The sequence below is a fragment of the Oryctolagus cuniculus genome, chromosome 13, assembly GCF_051225735.1.
Source record: "Oryctolagus cuniculus isolate XC-2025 breed Fujian yellow rabbit chromosome 13, ASM5122573v1, whole genome shotgun sequence".
Taxonomy (NCBI): domain Eukaryota; kingdom Metazoa; phylum Chordata; class Mammalia; order Lagomorpha; family Leporidae; genus Oryctolagus; species Oryctolagus cuniculus.
Window position 1 is genome coordinate 94,794,971 of NC_142879.1, and position 8,306 is coordinate 94,803,276.

The following is an 8,306-nucleotide window of genomic DNA, read 5'->3' on the forward strand; positions in this document are numbered from 1 at the left end:
GCACAGAAGAAACCACAGAATGAATATGTGGACTGATGGATTATCCTAGTGCTATCAGCCTCATGTCCAGAAAGGAAGCGTGGCCATTATGTTGAGAAGCCATATCCACTCTCTGCCTCATTCTCCTAAGACTCCATCCTTTCCACATAACTAGCCAGCACCTGAACTCGCAATAGTCACTTTCTGTGTCTCTTAAAAACAGTGAGATCATCTAAATGTGCCTTCTGAGACATTATTGTTCTGAAAGTTGGCAGAAGGATCCAGAAACTGGGTCAGACTCAGGTCAGATCCCTTTGGCAAGGCTTTGGGAGGTGTTGAGTTGTTTTATCAGAAATTGAATGATGTCTGGTTCTGCCTCCTTCTGTGATTTTAACAGCTGCCAATGTTCAATTCTTAGATCTGAACGAATTCATTCATTGAGGGATGTTAAATAGGACTATTCTAATTTAATCATTTCTTTTGTGTTGTTAATTATAATAATATAATCAAGCGGTGATTTCCCATATCTACTGTTTGATTACCCATTGGGTATACGTGCTTTATTTGATCAGTTCCCTGTGTTAACTAGTCCTCAACAGAATGAATTGACTATCATCCTCTATGGGTGATCAATTGGTTTTTATTTAATATCATAGACTTCAATCTATTTGGTAGCTTTAAATAACTGGAATTATCCTTCTTGAAGCTCAACATAGCCTGTATCTGTCCAGTGGGAGCTTCTTCATGTAGGTTCTTGAGCCACACTGATGTGACCACAGTTAGCTTCTAACTTCCTCAGCATCACGCTAACAGGTGTTTAGGTGCACTGTGTCTATGCTCTTCTCTGCCCTGGTCTTGGCCATTTCTCCAAAGCCCTGCATTGTCATTACAGGGGTATTGTTTCCTGACAGCCTGTTCTTTGCTTCAGTGCATCCCCCCCCCCCCCTTTTTAATTTATTTGACAGTGAGAAAGAGAGAAACAGAGAGAAAGGTCTTCCTTCCATTGGTTCACTCCCCAAATGGCCGCTGTGGCTGGCGCTGCGCTGATCCGAAGCCAGCAGCCAGGTGTTTCTTCCTGGTCTCCCACGTGGGTGCAGGGGCCCAAGCACTTGGGCCATCCTCCATTGCCCTCCGGGGCCACAGCAGAGAGCTGGACTGGAAGAGGAGCAACCGGGACTAGAACCTGGCGCCCATAAGGGATGCCGGCGCTGCAGGCGGAGGATTAACCAAGTGAGCCACGGCGCCGGCCCAGTGCATCTCCTCTTACCCACATCAAGATGTGTTAAACTTTTACTCTTTTACCCATGCACATTGCATGCACAGCAGTCTCAAAATGATAAGAATAAAACCACCACCCATAGGATGACCAAGAAGAGAACAGCACCCTACTTCTTCCTTGGCTTCTTCCCATCCCACAGGTCATGTCTACAGTCCATCTTCCTTGCCGGGAGTAAATCTGGCATAGGCATACGTGCCTATCCTGCTCCTCACTGGGGTTCCTGTGATGCCACAGTGCCTTCCACACAATAGAAGCTTGAGTTGAAGCTTTGCTGAAAAGAGTGAACAACCCAAGGCTGGCCTGACCTAACACTTTTCTCTTTATTTTCTCCATTATACTCAGCTTCCATTCTATGGTCACCACATGGTCCAAACATGATTACTCCAGATCCAGCTATTACATTGGCATTTTTGCCAACAGTGAAGAAAATGAGGCAAAAATCTCCCTTCGAAGGAAGGTTCTGGAAAGTTGCCACTTCTGCATCTCTCCCACTAACCTGAACTGAGTCCTATTTCACAACAACCTGCAAGACAGGCTGCAAAAAGCAGCATTGCCTCTGGGTCACCAGGCGTCCGGTTGCAGCTCATATGTTCTTTTTACAAGGGAGAAAAGAAAAACAGATATCTGAGGATGACTAGCAGCCACTGCCACAGAAAATACCAATATCTATTGACTTACAGTGTAAATGGCAGCAGGGAAAGAAAGGTGAGCGACTCCTTCAGCGAGTGAGGCCTGGAGAATTAGGCTAAGGTGCAAGCCTTTATTTCACTCTTTGTGCTGATAATTGGAGCTGGGAGGTAGATGAGCTGTCCACAGTAGAGAACCAAGAGAGGATCATGAAATACAGGATGCACTTGGAACAGTGCACCATTAGCAACTGCAAAGAGTCAAAAATGATGGATGAGAAAGATAGCAGAAAAACCTCAGGAGCACAGAGCTGCGGAGATGAATGGCTGACCTTATGGCCCTCGTGCTGCCCTGAAGGCCAGGCTATTAAAGCACCTGGACAGGGGTGGCCATGTGGCCTAGTGGGTGAGACACATGCATCCCATATCAGAGTGCCAACTTTCAGTCCTGCCTCTGCTCCCGCTTCCAACTCCCTGTTAACAGACTCTGGGGGACAGCTCATGTGTTTCAGTCCCTGCCACTCACGTGGGAGACCTGGACTGAGTGAGGATCCTGCTCCTTTCTTTGGCTTGTCCCAGCCTCAGGCACCGTAGGTGTTTGGGGCATCATTCAGCAGATGGGAGCGTGCCCTCTCTCTCAAATAAATAAAAATGAAGAAAACAAACCAACAACAACAAAAAAAATGAAAATGGAACACCCAGACAGGTATTTCTGCTGCTTTCAGCTCTGTGTCTCCTCCAGAATCCAGCCTCTATCTTAGCCTCATCCCCAGTTGCACCTGGGGGTCATATTGACCTCATCACCTCCAAGAGGACAGCATGTGGTCCTGTCTCCAGGTGCTGGGTTCCAGGGCTGTGGTTCTGAAGTGTTTCCATATTAGAATCACCTGAGAGGCTTGTTCAGCCACGGACTGCAAGGCCCTCTCTGGTCGGTGGGCATGGGGCAGTCCTAGAATCTGCATCTTGAGCCTGTTCTCTGGTCTTCGGAGGAAACTTTGAGAACCACAGGTTGATTACTATACTAGTTTATTTTAAAAAGTATTACTTTGTTTATAATTTTATACTCAGATGTCGAAACTGCAGTTACATATAATTCTTGGCTTGTACATTTTTTAAAAAGGCTTTTTTAAAATTTTATTTAAATGGCAGAGTTACATGATAGAGGGAGAGACAGAGACTGAGAGATCCTCCATCCACTGGTTCACTCCCCACACACAACAGCCGGAGCTAGGAGTCAGGAGCTTCCTGTGGGTCTCCCATATGGGTGCAGGGGCCCAAACACTTGCACCATCTTCCGCTGCTTTCCCAGGCCATTAGCAGGAAACTGGAAGGGAAGTGGAGCAGCTGGGACTCGAATAGGTGCCCATATGGGATGCTGGCACTGCAGGCAGAGGCTTAACCTACTACACCACGGCACCGGTGCTGGATTTTATTTCTATATTAAACTACCATCAACTGGTGGCTACTAAGCAACAGACATTGATTCTTACAGTTCCAGAGGTGAAGTCCAAGGCCAAGGTGTCAGCAGATTCGTGTCTGGTGAGGTGCTGCGTTCTGGTTCGTAAACGACGCCTCCTCACTGGGCCTTCACGGGTGGAAGGAGACGGGGCAGCTCTCAGCCCTCTGTTATTACAGCGTTACTCTCAGTCCCTCCACGACCTCCTCATCTAAAGGTTGCAGCTCCCAATACCATCACACAGTCAGCCCAGACCCACATACGAGCCCCTTATCCATTAGGATCTTCAAGGACAAGCGGAACTTGAACCCTCAGTGAACCATTCTTGTTGGATACCTGTTCCCCTTCATGCTGATGTGGGGTCAGCTCTGATAAACCAGGTGCAAAATCCTTCAACCAGACCTGTGCAAGCCAGACATGCAATTGAACACATGTGGAGAGAATGTGTGCTTCAGCAGTAAAGAGTATCCCATGATACTCAGCTCTCTGAATGGAGCCAAGAAGTGTTTCTAATTCATCAGAAAGTGAACAGACACGTGATGTCTGCATTATCCTGAGCTTTGGATGGACAGTGTATGCTGAGCCACAAGGTTGCTTTCATCCAGCCACTTTGTTAATATGTCCACCATGCCTGTCCCAGTGTCTGATGAACTAAGAGTAAACAGGTGCCCCAATATCCTTCTCTGTCTCGTGTTGCTGACCTGTGTATGTGTCCTTGTCACGTGGAGGGACCGTGTACTAGGTGGTTAAACACCACTCCTGAAGGTGACGGTCTGGACTTGAATTCAGGCACTGTCCCAAACAATTCTTGCTCTATGACACGGGCCTGGCTCAACCTGCCAGGCAGACAGGAGCAACTGTAATGTCTACTTTGTATAGAACTCTGCAAGCATTAAGTGGAGAAATGGCTGCCAGGGCCTCAAACAACACATAACCTGTGGCAAATACCAGCACAGTGTGTATTGAGTGACACATTGACTCGGCACGCATGAAACACACACAAATATATGCATATATGTGTATAAATATAATTATAGCTGTGATCCATGCTAACTTTCAAAAGGCCTGCAGATAACACATATCCTACCCTTGAATCCTTGAAACAGAAAACCGTAACTCGCCAAATCATTTTGAGTCACTTCAAAAGCAAAAAGCCGTGGGGTAGACAGAATTATACACTACATGGGATTTCTTCGTGTTTTGAGTGGTGTTTCATAAATAATACAACCTGGAATGGGTTTCATGCAGTATTTCACCAGGCTGTCTCTTTACACAAACTTGCATACAACCCCAGGGCCACTAGAGGGAGGCATAACGCTTTGTAACTGGCAGTAGGAGCCTTTGATTAGTCCCTGTGTCCTTAGCAGGGTGTTCATCCTATCTCAGCCCCTGGACCCTCAAGCTATGCTCCTCATGAAGGGAAAATAATGAAACCACTATTGGATAATGAAAAATATTGGCAGGTGCGTGATGCCTACAGCATACCCTGAAGCCGACACAAGACAGAAGCACAAATACTGTTGGGCAAACAACAGATGGTTTTGCTTTGTTATGTGAGCACTAACAACTTTTCATTGTCTCCGGGAAGCAAACGTGAAAAATGCCAGAGAGTTACATTTTAAGCACATAGCCTTATAAGCAAATGGCTATTGCTTTATGGTGCATATGTTTTGACAGGGCCACAGAAGGAGAAGAGTAGATATGGGTGCTTTCTGCCTGGAATACACATATTTCTAGTTGCATGAGACTCTGTGCGCGAGACTACACAGTAGTTCTTGCAAGAGACTGTAAAGACCCAAGACCTTCCTCTAGCTTATGACTGTACCTCTCAAACATATGGGATGCTGCAGCACTAGCATCCCACATGGGCACCAGTTTGTGTCCCCTTCTGATCCAGCTCTCTGCTATGGCCTGGGAAAGCAGCAGATGGCCCAAGTGCTCAGGCCCCTGCACCTACATGGGAGACCCTGAAGAAACTCCTGGCTCCTAGCTTCGGATCAGCTTGGCTCTGGCCTTTGCAGCCATTTGGGGAGTGGACCAGTGGATGGAAGGCCTCTCTCTCTCTGCCTCTGCCTCTTTGTAACTCTGCCTTTCAAACAAATAAATCTATTTTTTAAAAGAACACTCTGCACACACGAGCTCACTCAACCTCATGAAAACCACAAAACACAAATACTGGATCCTGTGTGGCCAACGAGCAACCCAAGGCATAAGGAGGTTGAGTATGGTCAGCCTGGTGTCACAAGGTGTGTGGGTGACAGAATTTAGATAACAGATGACATAGATTTAAATGCTGGCATTGCCATCTCTAGCTGAGTAATCTTTGAAAATTATTTGCACAATCTGAAATATAGTTTGATTATTTGTTTAAAAGCAATCTGCCTGCTGTATTGTTTTGAGTGTGAAATAAGGTGCATGTGCCAGGCACACAACAGACATTCTGGAATTTCAAGCTGAAATCAGGGAATTGTAACTTCAGAAAGGGCCCTTGGCCTGTCTTTTCCAGCAAGCCTCCCGGTACCAAGATGGGGAAAATGGCCTTAATCACCACAGACTAGTAACATGCTGCTATAATGAGCCTGATTGAAGAAACTTGTTAAAGGAACTCTTCCACTGGCTTTTACACTCCATCTCAAAAAATATCCTGGAAAATGTGTATCATGGAAAAAACTATACATGGATTTCAAGGTCTTTTCTTTTTGCACCAAACTAAGCCTATCTTTTAATTCTATTTTCCACAAATATTTTGAAGGGCTGTAGTCTCTTAGTGACACTCTTAGAATGTATTGCCTTAGTCCAGAGATCCATTTGTCCTATTATTCCTTCAGATTTATTGTACTTTCTCTAAAAAGTATGAAAGTATCTGACTTTGTTAAATTCTTTGGACTTCATTCTCCTGGAAGATTCCACGTGAACATAAATTTATTAAAATTTTTCTCTTTTTAATCAGCCATGGGTTAATCTGGTTCTGCCATTTAGCCGAGTTGATATAAGAATTATGGGCCGGTGCCGTGGCTCAATAGGTTAATCCTCCACCTAGCGGTGCTGACACACCGGGTTCTAGTCCTGGTCGGGGTGCCGGATTCTTTCCAGGTTGCCCCTCTTCCAGGCCAGCTCTATGCTGTGGCCCGGGAGTGCAGTGGAGGATGGCCTAAGTGCTTGGGCCCTGCACCTGCATGGGAAACCAGGAGGAAGCACCTGGCTCCTGCCTTCGGATCAGCGCGGTGCGCCGGCCACAGCGCGCCTGCTGTGGCGGCCATTGGATGGTGAACCAACAGCAAAAGGAAGACCTTTCTCTCTGTCTCTCTCTCTCACTGTCCACTCTGCCTGTCAAAAACAAACAAACAAACAAAAAGAATTATGGAGTGGGGGCTGGTGTTGGGGCACAGTAGGCTAAGTTTCTGCCTGTGGCGCTGGTTCGAGTCTCAGCTGCTCTTCTTCCAATCCAGCTCTCTGCTATGGCCTGGGAAAGCAGTGGAAGACTGCCGGAGTGCTTGGGTCCCTGCACCCACATGGGAGACCCAGAAGAAGCTCCTGGATTGGCCTCGCCATTTGGGGAGTAAGCCAGTAGATGGAAGACCTTTCTCCCTGTCTCTCCCCTGACCCTCCAACTCTACATCTCAAATGAATAAATAAAATCTTTAAAAAAAAGAATTAGGGGGCAGTAGGGAGGGTCTCCCTCTCTCTCTCCACCCTACAGTCTGCTCATGCGTTCCTGAAAACTGTGCACAGAAAGCGTTGTGCAAATTTGCACTCAAACATCCCGTGGACACTGTATGCTATTTCCAGGTCACCTGAAAAGTCTGTGCTACACCAAGCAAGTCCTGCAGCCTGTGGAGTTCGCCCCGCACACACCCGGCTGGCTGTGGTTATGTGCAGCTCCCGCCAGGCTCTGAGTTCCTTACCTGTGATGTTGGGGTGTTGGCCTGAGCAGTCCCTGGACTCGCACAGTAGTAGGTGGTCTGTGCTCAGCGAATAAATACTTGTAGCCAGAGCTCTCCCCCTGGTGGCCATCTCCTGTCTCTGCACTCTCTTCTGTCTCAAGCTGCAGGCTCCAGCTGATGTTACTTGAAAACGCCTGCTCCTCTTCAACCTTTCTCACTTAGTAGAGGCGCTCAGCTGTCTCTGCGGGGCTGCACTTTTCATTAAGGACCATTTCAAAGCTCATTACTTCCAAGCCTTGTTTCCTGACCTCTTACACAGACCTGGGGTCTCCTTTCTCGGACGTGTTGCATCTCTGTGATCCGAGCCATAGTCTTGGTGTTGTAGCCATTTCGGGCTTACACACAGATCTTTAGGGGCTGTAAATTCCTGACAAGGAGGGGCTGCCTTTCACTCACCCTCGCTGATGGTTAATAAATATTTTCTTTCTGTTAGAAAGAAATCAGATTTTTTTTTTTCTCTAGAAGGGGGAGTGTGTTAGTGATTTTGGCATAACACGCATCAGAGTGTAGTGATAAAGCTTCCGCTAACAGTCAGGGGATATGAGTTTCGGAACAGGCTCGTTTATTTGCAGTGTCACTTTGGGGCTTTTCCTTATTTAGTGCCTTGGTACCCTCATCTATAACAGGCAACCAAGATGGCTGCTCTATTTATCTTGGAGTTGTGATATGAGCGGAAGTAGGACACAATAAAACCATGCAGAAAGAGTCGTGGCTACAGTCCAGGAAGTGTGCAAACCATGTTATGGATACATGGCATGGATACATGTTATGAGTTGTGGCTTATTGGGAGCAGATGATTTTCCCTTTACTTTTTCATGTTTATTTATTTTATTTCCATCACCATGAAAGGCAGAGGGGAGACAGAGAGAGAGAGGGACAGAGCAAGAGAGATTCCACCTACTGGCTTACACCCCAAATGCCCACAAAAGGCAGGGCTGGGCCAGGCCTCCGTCTGGGTCTCCAGTGTGGGTGGCGGGAGCCCAGGTACTCGGGCCACCATCTTCTGCTTCTCAGGTGCATTA

At 46.9% G+C, this 8,306-nt stretch overlaps 1 long non-coding RNA gene across 8 annotated transcripts; it reads right to left on the reverse strand.

Annotated features, from left to right (window-relative positions):
- Window positions 1-588: 588 nt before the first annotated feature.
- LOC149122757 (uncharacterized) lies at window positions 589-7,390 on the reverse strand. 8 transcript variants are annotated; one of them, XR_016219837.1, is made up of 5 exons: window positions 7,246-7,390; window positions 4,042-4,176; window positions 3,375-3,469; window positions 1,369-1,529; window positions 589-1,187 (listed from the first exon to the last, which is right to left on the reverse strand). It is a non-coding gene; the product is annotated as an uncharacterized LOC149122757 (long non-coding RNA). The 8 variants fall into 8 exon arrangements; XR_016219839.1 differs by lacking the exon at window positions 1,369-1,529 and adding an exon at window positions 1,937-2,135; XR_016219834.1 differs by having other exon boundaries at window positions 592-1,187; window positions 1,369-1,495.
- Between the last annotated feature and the right edge of the window lie 916 nt (window positions 7,391-8,306).